The sequence below is a fragment of the Haliotis asinina genome, chromosome 5, assembly GCF_037392515.1.
Source record: "Haliotis asinina isolate JCU_RB_2024 chromosome 5, JCU_Hal_asi_v2, whole genome shotgun sequence".
Classification (NCBI taxonomy): Eukaryota; Metazoa; Mollusca; class Gastropoda; order Lepetellida; family Haliotidae; genus Haliotis; species Haliotis asinina.
In genome coordinates, this window is record NC_090284.1 from 16,641,004 (window position 1) to 16,654,753 (window position 13,750).

General features: G+C 40.4%; 1 long non-coding RNA gene across 1 annotated transcript in view; it reads right to left on the reverse strand.

Moving 5' to 3' along the window:
- The window catches only part of LOC137283747 (uncharacterized), a 702,566-nt gene that overhangs the window by 338,854 nt on the left and 349,962 nt on the right, over window positions 1-13,750 (reverse strand). The window lies entirely within an intron of this gene.

The window sequence follows — 13,750 nt, forward strand, 5'->3', positions numbered from 1 at the left end:
TTCAGCATGACGAGCGAACGCTTTAACCACTCGGCTGCCCCATCGCCCCAAATGGAAACATCATCAAACATTATTAGTATCTCGAAAGGTCATTCCAGGTCAACATGTGCATTGAAGGTCATTCATCTCAGAATGACCATAGTGATCACTATCCCTTCTAGCTGTTGTACAGTGACCTTCAATCGTTCTTAGTGATTGCATCGATTGCCCAGCCTTTTAGGTCTGTATGTTGATTATTAAGATGTAAGCTTATTACGAAGTGTGTTGATTGCAACCACCTCTGAGTGCGGGGAGTGGGTACCATCTGGTTTTGTTATCTCAGCAATACATGTGCATTGTTTGGTATAGATTCATTTCAGTATGATCATAGTGAAAATCCGGGGAAAATAGGCTTGCCAAAAATGGCTACTCTGCTTGTCGTAAGAGGCGACTAACGGGATCCGGTGATCAGGCTCGCTGACTTGGTTGACACATATCATCGGTTCCCAATTGCGCAGATCGATGCTCATGCTGCTGGTCACTGGATTATCTGGTCCAGACTCGATTATTTACAGACCACCGCCATATAGCTGGAATAGTGGTGAGTGCGGCGTAAAACTAAGCTCACTCACAGTGATCTCAAACTCTTCTAGGTGTGATACTTTTCATGTGAGCGGTTATTTACCGCTCCTTTTTAGTGTATGTGTTTATTGTATTTATTACAATGTGTTATATTTATCATTATAGTTTGATAAGTGCCACCCATGTAGGCGTGAATTCGGTGTCTTTTATCTCAACACATTTCGTTCCTCCACAAGACGAAAACAACATACATGCAGCTATATGCTTTGGTATTGTTACATAAGAACGCGTTTTATTTCCTAACATCAGCATTGACTGTTTTCATACACGCCCGAATGATATCCCCGTCCAGCCGTAACAGAATCAACCAGAAACCTCGCGCCTCTATCATCTACAGTGAACATGCATGACAGAAAATACATGTTGCAAAAAATCAAAAACACAACAACCTCCTGGTCGAGGTAGTTAGGATGACTCTACGGTTTTATCGTTAAACTGTTTTCTCACTTCCTGTACAAGATCATAGTTTATGTGTCCTCAAGACGTCACAGTGCCTGCACACAACCCATGTTTTATGCAATCGAAAGACCGAGCACAACAGGACAATCATTCTTCACCTGTTCTGCGACATGTAAACGAGAACTGCCGGGAGAAACATTATTTTTAGCCCATTGCCACGGACCAGTGACTTCAAGCGTTGAACGTTTTAAACATGTTTGATAACCACAATAGTTGATTTGATGTTAATTACAAGTTTGTTTCATCATACAAAGGTCAGCGAGGTCCAACATGTTTTGATCTGATTTGAAAAAACAGAATATTTGAAAATCGAAACATCAAACCATAGTTTGGAAAAACGTTCGTTACAAATACATGCATAGTGACTAGCAAAAGAAACGCAATTACAAATACATGTATAGTGACTAGCAAAAGAAACGCGATTACAAATACATGTATAGTGACTAGCAAAAGAAACGTGATTACAAATACATGTATAGTGACTAGCAAAAGAAACGCGATTACAAATACATGTATAGTGACTAGCAAAAGAAACGTGATTACAAATACATGTATAGTGACTAGCAAAAGAAACGTGATTACAAATACATGTATAGTGACTAGCAAAAGAAACGCGAAAAGCTTCTAAACTGAAGACAGAGCAATGAGTTTGCGTTTCTTTTGCTGTTCAGTATTGCGATTCACCTGACATGCGACAATAAATGCTAAATTACGATAGTTTATTAGGCAACACACATTTATATCGAGACGGGGGAACACAGAGCGGAAACATTAGACCCAATGTAGACGTCCAAGCTGCTGGTATTTTTCTCTTAACGATAATTATTTTCTCACAGAACGAATATTTGTTAACATTCTTACACTTGTTTATGTGATCTATATAACACTCAGTGATATCACCTGTCAGTCAACAACGACACCATGGCACGCTATACACACACATTATCCACAGACCTAATACATACTACGGGTAGCCTAGTGGTTTAAGCGTTGACTGTCACGCCGAGGGCCCGGGTTTGATTCTCAAAAATGGAAACAATGTGTGCAACTCATTTCTGATGTTCCCTTCAGTGATACTGCGTAAATATTGCCAAGGTCGCGTAAAACTACACACAAACACAACACCCACCTCAAATGTAGACATATTATGACTTAGGACACATTAGCTTGTTCCTGATAATGTATCCATGTATGTTTGATGCTGGGTTTAATGAAGCAGTCATAAACTGGTTATTTCAGGAGTGGGAGGGCCGGATGCATCTGACACGGGTGTTATCGACAACTGTTCCCAGTTGTGTAACGAAATGGTAACGGTTATGTTTCATCACATGCAGATTTCGAGTGTATGTTCTTTCTTTCGGGCAGTTGCTTTTATCGACAAAACATGTGTCCCCGTTAATGCCATATACATACAATGTTAGTGAGTGAGTAAGTTAAAATTTTACAGCCCATCGGCAATAATACAGTCATATAGCGATGAAAACAAGGCAGTTAATATAAAATATTTGTCGACAAAGGACAGTACACCCAACCAGTCTATCACAGATATGTATTCAAAACTAGTCCTGAAATCTAAAATACTGTAACTGTAGAAGACGATACAATGTAAGATCGGGCTATAGAACGACAAAACCTTAAGGTAGGTCACCATCCTAGGGACCATGGGGACTGCATGGACCCTAGTTGGATCATTACAATGTCAATAACCAAGGGGACAGAAGAACAGTTCACAGATATGAAAATATTACGGTATTAGAGAACTGAAGAGAGGTTATTGATTTTTGTCTTTGTTGACTACAATTTCAGTTGCATCTGTGCGTAGACCCTTGAAAGATCAGCCCTAAGGGAATGAAACTTAGATGAGTTCCGATTGATTTTTCATCGATCTGATACCTCTATTCATACCCAAATCCACACACCCTGATCAGGAAATATCTAAAGTAAGACGCATTTCAATAGTACGTGAATGTGTTGCGTGAGCAGGTGAGTGTGTTGGTGAGTTGGTGAGTTGGAAGGGTGGGTGGGTGATAGGGTGGGTTGGTGGCTGAGTGAGTGAGTCACCTCTGGTTCAAAGACATTCTTAACAAAGTTGGACGAATAAGAATACATGGCACGTTTCATGGAAAAAAAAACTTTTTTCTTTCTAAGAATGTCATCTATAAGCAGTGTCATTTATTGATGCCCGAGAACATGGTTTCATCAGTACCTGGTGTAGTCAAGACTCGCTTGGGTAAAACGCCTCCTCAGATCGGCAATCAAGCATCAAATTCTCAGCATCGGTAATCATTGCCATTCCAAGTGAAGTGCTTGTATCAGTTCGTGCATATTAGACCCGGGGACATCCAGGTTAGAACTGGTCTTCAGAATCCCATGCTTGTCTTATGTAATTGGGTGCAAATGGTTCTTAATTAAAGCTCATGTGTATTTTGCCTTTAAGTGTGTTAATTTGTTACTACAATTCAACAGAACTGGAGATAAGAAGATCTGAGTAGATGATGTTGTGTTCTTCCTTCGACACTGGCTGATGGAGGTACGTTTTGTACGTGCAGCCGCATAGATAAAAGTATTCGTTATCTCAGATAATTATGGGCTCCAATTAACAATTCGACCCATTTTGATAATGGGTATACCAAACCGTAATGTTAGTTCACTGTCCATCCCCGTGACTTCATAAAATTGAGTTGAAATACTTAAACGTATCAGTAGACTCCTGGATTGGCGTTCCTGTACTGCATAAGTGGTGACGGAGGACTGGTGAATATGTGACCATGATCCTCATCATGACGCCTGAGAATCTCTTGGCATTTGCTCCTGGCTACACTTCAACTATGTTTTGTCTCGCCTGGTAAGTGCCTTTGTTCAGAATATGCCCTTCCTTTAACCGCAATGAATGGGTACCCGATAGGATCAGATTTTAGTTATAGTGCCTCACAGAAAATAGTTGGTTTCAATGATTTTCAGAGATCCGGGAATGAAGTACGAAGCCCCTGATCCACGAAGTTCGATGAAGGCATGTTCTGTCACTCATATGCGTGACTGTTCAGCGGTGTGTGTGCAGGTTTATTGTACATGGCAGCAATGTGGCCCTCCCATCTCACATATAGTCTGTGACATTCTGACCTTCTTAGACAGGCTTGTCTGGGGCAGTATTTGCATAAGGTCTCAGTCTTCGAGAGTTTAGATGGATTATCTTCACTATCTACTCCAAGACACACCCAACTCAACATCTGAGGACAATACATAATACTTAGTGATATTGAAAATGGAAAGAAAATATTTTTTTCCGGAAACATAGGAATGACTTTTTACCGTGTTCGTCCCACAGAGCGAAAACAGCTGAATAACGTTTTCCGAATATATAAAATGTACTGAAGGAATCTGCGAGAATAAGTTTCGGATAGACTAACATAGTCTCTGAAATTAACATATTTTACAGGAAAAAGGGTTCATAATAAAATGAATATATACTGACCAGCCCTTAGACGTTCTTCACTGATGTGGAAATTTAGACATGTTTTCTACACCTACATGGGCATGTATATATATTTGCTTCAGGCTCTGAATGACAGACTGAGGTCTGGACTGGTAACCAGATTTGACGCCAGTCAAGCTAAAATAGATGCATTCTCAGCTTAAACAGTTTTTTTTTTAAATTGTTGTGAAATATGTTATAAAAATACGCACCACCCGGTCTATTTTGAGCAAAGTCCTGCAAAACGCGCATGTTAATGTCGACGGCCTACAGGCTCTTCGGTAGCCAAGCTGCTAAGTCAGTTTTAATCTCAATCTCCGCTGACCTAACCAAAAACTTGTCATTTATGAAGATTAAAAGGTGTGATTAATGACGACCGGGACACTTCCTTCACCAGATAAACATTAGTGTTCTGCATCTAGTCGTATTCTATACCAGCGTGCATGACATGACCCAGTACAAGTGATGTCTCTGTCTGGCGTTGTGTCGCCATCCTTCACCAGTGTAAACAACAACCGTTATATGCATGACATTTCACAACCCTTACACAGCAATGAACATGTTCAGGAGCATTGTGTTTAGTGTAACACGAGTTAATGTGTGATATATGAGCTCTCTTGGGAGATGTTTATCTCCTTTGCGAGTTACTAAGACCATCTATGTGCATTGTGAAACCTTATATGATGAATTTTTCAAGGATCTTTTTAGCATCGTTTGCTTCAGTCAGATCTCTAGATGGAACGATGAGGTTCATTTTTAATCCGGACGCCAACAATTGCACTGGAATTCATCTGAATTAGTTGTACAGGTTAAATGTTTTCTTTTCAAAGTATACAGCGCACACACATACATTTGCTGATGTGTATTGCGGTTTCCATATACAGCGGAAGCTGTCTAAACCGGCACTCATTGGGACTGAAGAAATAATCCGGTTAAGACAGTGTGCCAGATTGTACAGCTGGTGATAGATGTAGAAGTCAGGGACGGAGAATTTATGCCGGTATGACAACTTGCCGGATTGAACAGACGCTGGTTTTGGCAGCTTCCACTGTAATTGTTTTTATCGTAGGTTAAAAAGCTTCCTTAGGCTAGCTCTTCTGGCATTGGGCATGTTCCCTCACTGATTTTATCCATATATTAATGCTTCAATCCATGCATTGAAGAATAAGTGAGATAACCCTAAGCGAATGACTGAGTCTCGACTGCGTGTGCGTGTGCGTGTGCGTGTGCGTGTGCGTGTGCGTGTGCTGCTACTTACAGAAACACGGATGAATATCCAAACCCATTAAGACTAAATATTAACATGGATAAATATTATTCCTCGGCGCCAGGCAAGTAATCAACAAATACCATGTCTTAACGTAATTTAGTGAGCAGCCTAGAATCGAAGCAGCCCAATATCTCTTTACCTCTTAGATCATAAATATAATTTATAAAGAGATGAATCGTACTTAAGACCGCTTCAGTTCAGGCATACGCTATGCATCTATTGTTCCAGTTGAACTATGAAATTCATTTTTCTTTTTCAAGCTTAAAAATTGAGTTCCGGAATAAAAAAAACAAACTTGTGATTATATGGAAACTTATTTGTGCCACTGTCTAAACAAAATCACCATCTACGTAGAGGACACTTTCAATAGCGTACCATCTACGTAAACGGAAGTATATATTGTCTCAGCAGATGTAAATAACATCTACGCACACGTATTTTCTATGAAGACGTATGTATTATCTACGTACACTTATTTTCCATGAAGACGAAAGTATCATCCACGAACACGTAATTCTATGAAGACATAAGTATCATCCACCTACACGTATTTTCCACGAAGACGTAAGTATCATCTACGTACACGTACTTTCTATGAAGACGTAAGTATCATCTACGTACACGTATTTTCCATGAAGACGTAGGTATCATCTACGTACACGCATTTTCTATGAAGACGTAACTATCATCTACGTGAATAAAGGTACCGAAATAGGATTTCGACAGAATTGGAATTCTTACAACAATGTCTTTATGATATCCTGTACAATATCTACTGGCTACACTCAGAAAAGACGGACACTTGACAACATGGCAACAAACGCATACATGTGGGGCAGATACTAAGTGACCTTGACATATATGAACTTTAGGTAGCACAAAGGTGTCGATGTCATGAATGCTTCCTGAATGTAGAAACATACAATAAAAGAACAAGTATTGGAAGATGGTACAAATTCAACACATATGTCCGTTGTGCTGTTATCCGATATGAATAAACAAGGTGTACGTGCTATTTAAAACGACAGACAAGGCAGTTGTTTGACTCTTAATTAAAGATACATTACTCTTTTGTAATAACATTTGCTGAACTGTTTTCGTGTCATACTTTATTTTGTTTTAATGATAAGTGTCAAACTGACATTCAATACCTTTGTTTCAGGTACATACGACAGGTCAAAGGGAAATGTATTGATGTGTGCAGATTTATCAAGTCTGGACCAGACAATTCAAAGGTTAATATCATGAGCATCAATCCACGCAAGTGGGACAAGATGACCTTGTCAACCGAGTCAGCAATCTTGACACCCCGATCTCATTTGTCAGCTCTTAAACAAGCATGGGGTGCTGAAAGCCAGTTCTAAACAGGATCATCATGGCTAATGAATGAGTAATACTATATTCCTGAACGTCTTGCTCCTAACATTCCAGAATCTTATGTCCATACAGCACCTCTTTACATGCATCACTCTTAAATACCATTCATAAACTTTAAGCTTAAGAAACAAAACTTTCCACAAATATTTAAGGCGAGCGTATATTTAAATTTTCAACGTGAAACTAATACAAATGTGATTTTCACACGTTATATTGAAACATATAATCACAGAAACACGCTTATAATGAACTGGCAACGAACTGCGACGAACAGTTTGATCTTGTCCGTTATAACCGACTTTACTGTATTTTTTTCCCTGTTGACCTGTGCAAATCCTGGATAAAACAGATCTTCAGCAAACCATGCTTGCCATGAAAGGTGACTATGCTTGTCGGAAGAAGCGACTAACGGGATCGGGTGGTTAGGTACACTGACTTGGTTGACACATGTCTTCGGTTCCCAATTGCGCAGATCGATGCTCATGTTGTTGAGCGTGTCTTTAGCTGGAATATGTCTGAGCGCGGCGTAAAACTAATCTCAATCGTTCACTTCTTTCCCTGCTAAGACAGTCATCGTTCTATAAGAAAAGGCATGCTGAATCTGCGACACATAGAGATTCGGGATGAAACTAGTCAAGAATTCCCGTGTACAAATTGTAATAACAACTTCAAAAGCCAACATGACTCAAAACACATTATATCACTATATACTAGTATAGAAAAGACATTCGTGCATATATGTAAATATTTATGTTTACTATTGACAAATTGAATTTGGGAAAACATTCAAACACAACACAATGTGTATTTACATGGTACATTACAGGATGCCCGTAAATAAACAACGCTCGTGTGCCCTTTTAAACGACAGGCAATTCAATTTGTAACTCGGTTCTTAATTTTCTGCAGGAGTTTCCGCATACATTAAACATATAGAGGCAAAGACATTTCCATAGTGTGGTAAATGTGTTCCATGAACGATTCGTTATACGTAAAAGCAGGTGAGTAGGAATCACTAAACTCCGGCTCACGGTGTTCGTGAAAAGATGGCGTCGTTTTATTCAAGCACTCAGTTTTTGTAGTTATGCACTTAATATTTTTCAAACATTCCCTCTTGATTTTTTTCTTTGTTTAACATGACAATATTCCAGCAAAATTACCGATTACTTACCTACTACTATAAACTGGTCCTTAAAAAATGTGAAATGTACCATACAACGTAAAGCATTTTAACATTTTTAAAATAATTTTAACAAATACACTAACGCTCTTTACATAAACTGAAAAAAAGACCACTTACCATTGTGAAGTATGCAACAGCCAGCGCGCACCAGGATGCATTGATAAAGGCAATTAATGTTCCCAGCTGACCAGTCGGCCGCTGGAGAGCAGAACAAATGATACTGCTTCGGGGGATCCGTTGTGTAAACAGGAGAAAGCCGATTATACTCATCGTGTATCTCCTGGGAAATTTCTCTGAGGGACTGCGTTGATGTTATGTTATCATCAGTGCCTTCCTCAGTACCTGCAAGCACTCAGCAAGGAGGGATTGAGGTCAAGAAGATTTAAAACTCACAAGGGTTTATTTATTGGTGGACATGTATCCAGTTATCATCTTTCTCATTTTAATGATACTACATGCTCGTGTATACGCTTTGTGCATTTAATTGTTTGTACTTGCAGCTGCTTCCGGTGTCCCCCGCTGTAGTTGTGCTGGAATATTGTCAAAGCGGCGTAAAACAATACACACTCACTAAATGACACGTTGAAATAACAAGACCACGTTATTACTTAGAAACGATAAATAATCATCATCACAGACTTTGGAATCTGGATATTAGTTGGATGTTCAACCATGTTATTTTTGCATGAAAATGAAAAATAGAACTGAGGAAAAAACTGCTTTTTTCAACTGGATTTCATAACATTTGGTACGGTGAAAAGGTACACTACTGCCTAAAAGTTCATTTCCTTTGAACGTGTTGAGAACGCGTGTGACACGCATGTGTCACGGGTGTACAACGGGTGTGCATCGCGTGGGAGTCCCATGTGACACGGTACGGGTGTGCAACGAGACGCACTGTCTGTATGTCTTACCGACATAAAAAGAAAATAATAACGCAGACTGCATGAATAAAAAAATACGCATGCAATCCACAAGGAAAGTAACATGTTGATGAATCTAAATTCATTTAGCATTTCAGTTACACAGTCATGTGATGTGGGTTCTGATCCATGCACTGGTTGTGCTTTAGTTAATGGTTTTCTTCCCTGTGCAACAGGATGATATCCAAGAATTATTAACTGTTTCCTGCTGCGCCACCCGTATGCACTGTTGGAAGCATATGCATAGATTGATAAACAAAGACGGAATCGTTTTCATTCGATAATATTTCCATCTTCACTATTATGATAACAAATGAAAACATTTGAAGTTTAGTCCTCTGGCACTGGTAAAAACAGTTTAGGAATGACAAACCACGAAGACAATGTTAGTCCGTATAATTTTTCTCATGATCCTAGCTAGTTTAATATCATATTTGTATGCATTTCATAAAAAGCACACGATCACGCACACATGTAGTCAATTTATATCATGACAGTAATACCTAGACAGCTTGTCAGCGTGAATCGTAATTCACACACATGCCCTAAGTGCGTCCGCGTGTATGTTGTCTGTCTCATTACACTTCACCTCGAAAAAATGTTTCTGTTGAAAGCTACAACAAATGCATAATAACAAAATGCAAATATTTAAACTCAAAACAGACCACACTGTTACCTTGTTCAATATTACTGTTACCACCAATATCCACATAATGCCACCCATATGTCGCTAGTACAGAATACTATTCCATACCTTGTCTTTTAACATGCCAAAAAGTGGTATATCGTTTAGGTATTTCCCATTGGTGTATTGTCTCATTAATCGTCCAAGATAACACACCTGAGAAATACTTATTGGCGGTTAGTTCTTTGAAGGAAGGACGTTATTTTTACAGAGGATCGACAGGGTGTATTCAATACAGATTAGTAAATCTACATACAAAAACTGTAAATCTTGACAAATCCGCTGTCCATAATAAAAGTAATACATCAATTAGCGTGTTACTGGTCAATCCTTTGATCGATGATTGTTTTTGCAGCTTACCTGATAATTTGTAACAGATAATTTATCTAGCTGCATTTTCCTGCGTATATTACATAACAGATAATACATTTGCCACTACAGACCTTAATTAATAATGTTGAGTACTTACACAAGACACGGAAAAAGCCAAATAGGAACCATTGTCGGTTAATATGAGCGGCGTTACCACTAATTACATCTGTTGTAAATTAATTAACTGACCATCAAGTGGATGATGACAAATAACATGTGTAGATTTATACCACCAAACGCGCTTTAAAGCAAGGGAGAAGTAATCGCTGCGTTGCCTGTACAATGTATTTTAATTGTTTGAAAAGAAATTATGAACCTACGCTGTTTTGAGGAAACGGACGAAACACATATAAGCATGTGTACTTACATGAACGTTAAAAACTCAATAGACTTATTTTCCTCTGTAAAGTAGGGTTATAGATTCGAATACATCAAATGTGTTTTAATATCACAGGTAATAGATATCATATTTGTTTTATTTCAATAGAACGAAAAAGGATTGGCCAAAAACCTCACTGGGATCATATAAATGCCTCTCCAGAACATGTATATATTTGCAGAAGCTATTTACGACTAATCAATTGACAATACAGTAAGAGAATGCACTGGTACCACATGTTTGCTCTTTGAATAAAATGGGGTATTTAATTGTTTAACTTCATGAATAATTTAATCAGTCATGTTAAATGTTTTTTGGAAAACTGCATAAAATGGTGAACAGAGGAGATTGTTAGTTGTTCGTTTCAGAGTCCGCATCAAAATTACCGTATAAAACCAACTGTATGCCGTATCCATCGTATTGATAAAAGTACACTGAAAATAGTAATTATAGAGCGGAAAGGTGAAGAAGTAGTGAATATAGCCTTCTTTCGGGTGACCGCAGGAGCAGTCCACGTTACAAACGATGTGTATGTCGCACTTGTGAGAATCTAAATCGCTGCACTGTTGATGTTACCAGGGATAACAGGATTACCTGTCTACAACAGGGATAGGCCACTCGATTGCTTTCTTTACCATTTGTACTAATTAACGTGTGCCTCGTCATGCTCCAACGCTCACAGTGTCTTGGCTCGTTCCCAGCTCTACTTCAGGTGTGTTTAACCAGGGAGACTATATATACAGATAGAGGGAGATTGATTGACCTCTACTGGAAGGAGACCGATCATCACGGAGCTAGCCAAGCCCTCAACCCTCACCCCAATCCAAGGCGTCGCCATCTTGTCACCGACTACCTCCTCCTCAACAAGACAAACATACAGTCGCCGGCCAGCGCGGCCTAGGCCACCGATCGCCTGGGGTCTCCTCCCCAGAGGGCAAGTCCCTTTTTACCATCCAACCATCCCAAAAATCATTTATACATAATTTTCATTTTACTCTCTCCCATCATAAAATTGTAAATACCCAAATTCTTCTCACTTGTCAAATTATATGCTCTTACCCATCTATTGCCTTATTGCTTTTACCCCACCCATCACCCAAACCCCTCCCCCCCCCAACCCCCCCTCCCGTCTTCCCATCCCCCATCATGAGCTCTCCACTACTAGCCACCTCACTCTTCTCTACTCCCACCAAGGAATTTCCCAAACTCACCTCACCACTTCCCAATGTAAACCCAATTCCCATTGATTTTGGACTAGACCTACATGAAATTGCCCCCAACCAGCCTATTCAAAACCTACCCTCACCCCCATCTAACTCAACCCCCATCACCAACCAACAACAAAACAAAAAACGACCTCAATCATCCCCCTTAGAAAGCCACCAAAACAACAAAAAAACATGTGCCAAAGGCACCCCTCCCAAACCACCACCGAACAAATTAATCCTTCTGGCCTTTTCAACCAACACCAACACCCCACTAAATCAAACCTATTCAGCCAACAAATTTGCCATCTGTTTAAAAAAATCCAACATCAGCTACAAATACGTCAACTTCTGCGGGAGGGGGTTCAAAATCACATTCACAGACCCCTCAGCTCTCCAAAATGCCCTCAAAACTACTCTCATTGACGGGAAATCCATAAAATGGGAACACCCTAGGTGGCTCACACAGGTACAAGGCGTCATCCACCTAGACAGCCGGGACACACACACAGACATACAAGATTACATAAACATCGCCAACACTATCACGTCACAACCAAAAATAATCAACTACAAATCCATCAACACAAAACAACCTACAACTACAAATCCAAACACACAAATCACATTCCTAACCTTCCAAACCACCACCCTACCACAATACATTACATTCGGAGCACTCAACTACAAAGTACACCCAGTCATCAAAAACCCCCAACAATGCAAACACTGTCACCAATACAACCACACTACAGACACATGCAAAAACCTCCCCCTATGCCCTAAATGCGGATCAGACACCCACGACATCACAGAATGCACATACAATACATACTGCATACACTGTAAAACACAAGGACACACCGCAAATCAAAACACATGCCCCATAAAACAGACACAAATACTTAAACTCAACAAGCACCTCAAACACACTGATCTGCCAAAACCTGCCCCCCGCCATATCACCCATTACTCCCTTCTATCACTCTCATCACAAACTCCCTCAAATACATCCACATCCTCTACCTCCTCACTCTCCCCGTACCAAGTCCCCTCCCGCCCACCCAAACCCCCCCGCCAAACCCGCCCCCCCTCCCCAACAGTCACCCCAAACCTCTCCCCCATCCGCCTCACCCAACCCCCCAAACACCAAAACCCCACCCACTCCCAACAACCAAAACCCCCCCAACCCAAACCAAACCCCAAGCCCAAACCACCCACCCAACCCAAACCACCCAAATGCCCCCTACTCCCCACCCCAACCACCACCTCCCCCAAACCCCCCCCCCCCAAACCCGCCCCTTCCCCAAAAAAATACGCCCCCAAAACCAACCCCCGCCCAACCACGGCCAAACCCACATTCCCAGCAAACATCAAGCACCGCACACTCAAACACAAAACCCCCACCACCCCCGCATCCAACTCCAACATCACACTCACCCCTCAAAAACTCAACCAAAACCTAAACATACTAATAGAGTTCATCACCACCATAGCCCTCCTACCCAACCCAACTGCCAAAAAAATACATACTGTAGCACGCAAACTCAACCTATACCACAAACCACTAGCCAGTCTTCTCATAGCTGTTAAATCCCTCTCTTAACTTAACCCAACTAAGCTGCTCTAGCCAAACCACCCCATCTATCAAAATTATGTGCCCCATCCATGACCTATTATAAATTTCTATTCCAAATTACCGCAGTCATGGCTCTGATGCAGTGGAATTACAATAGTCTCCGAGCAAATGGGCATGAGCTCAAGGCACTCATTGCCCATAACAAAATTGCCCCTGAATTAATCT